Genomic DNA, 1133 nt, shown 5'->3' on the forward strand with positions numbered 1-1133 from the left:
ATTAAAAGGATTATTCACCACGACCAAGTGGGATTTATCCCTGGGCTGCAAGGTTGGTTCAACATCCACAAATCAATCAATGTGATACAATACATTAACAAAAGAAAGAACAAGAATCATATGATCCTCTCAATAGATGCAGAAAAAGCTTTTGACAAAGTACAGCATCCTTTCTTGATCAAAACTCTTCAAAGTATAGGCATAGTGGGTACATACCTCAATATTATAAAAGCCATCTATGAAAAACCTACAGCGAATATCATTCTCCATGGGGAAGAACTGAGAGCTCTCCCCCTAAGGTCAGGAACGCGGCAGGGATGTCCACTATCACCACTACTATTCAACATAGTATTGGAAGTCCTAGCCACAGCAATCAGACAACAAAAAGAAATAAAAGGCATCCAAATCGGCAAAGAAGAAGTCAAACTCTCACTCTTTGCAGATGATATGATACTTTATGTGGAAAACCCAAAAGACTCCACCCCAAAACTGCTAGAACTCATACAGAAATTCAGTAAAGTGGCAGGATATAAAATCAATGCACAGAAATCAGTGGCATTCTTATACACCAACAATAAGACAGAAGAAAGAGAAATTAAGGAGTCGATCCTATTTACAATTGCACCCAAAACCATAAGATACCTAGGGATAAATCTAACCAAAGAGACAAAGGATCTGTACTCAGAAAACTATAAAATACTCATGAAAGAAATTGAGGAAGGCACAAAGAAATGGAAAAACATTCCATGCTCATGGATTGGAAGAACAAATATTGTGAAAATGTCAATGCTACCTAGAGCAATCTACACATTCAATGCAATCCCCATCAAAATGCCATCCACTTTTTTCAAAGAAATGGAACAAATAATCCTAAAATTTGTATGGAACCAGAAAAGACCCCGCATAGCCAGAGGAATATTGAAAAAGAAAAGCAAAGCTGGCAGCATCACAATTCCGGACTTCCAGCTCTATTACAAAGCTGTCATCATCAAGACAGCATGGTACTGGCACAAAAACAGACACATAGATCAATGGAACAGAATAGAGAGCCCAGAAATGGACCCTCAACTCTATGGTCAACTCATCTTTGACAAAGCAGGAAAGAATGTCCAGTGGAAAAAAGACAGTCTCTT

Source organism: Mirounga leonina, unplaced genomic scaffold, assembly GCF_011800145.1.
Source record: "Mirounga leonina isolate KUSES-001 unplaced genomic scaffold, KU_Mleo_1.0 Mir_53, whole genome shotgun sequence".
Classification (NCBI taxonomy): domain Eukaryota; kingdom Metazoa; phylum Chordata; class Mammalia; order Carnivora; family Phocidae; genus Mirounga; species Mirounga leonina.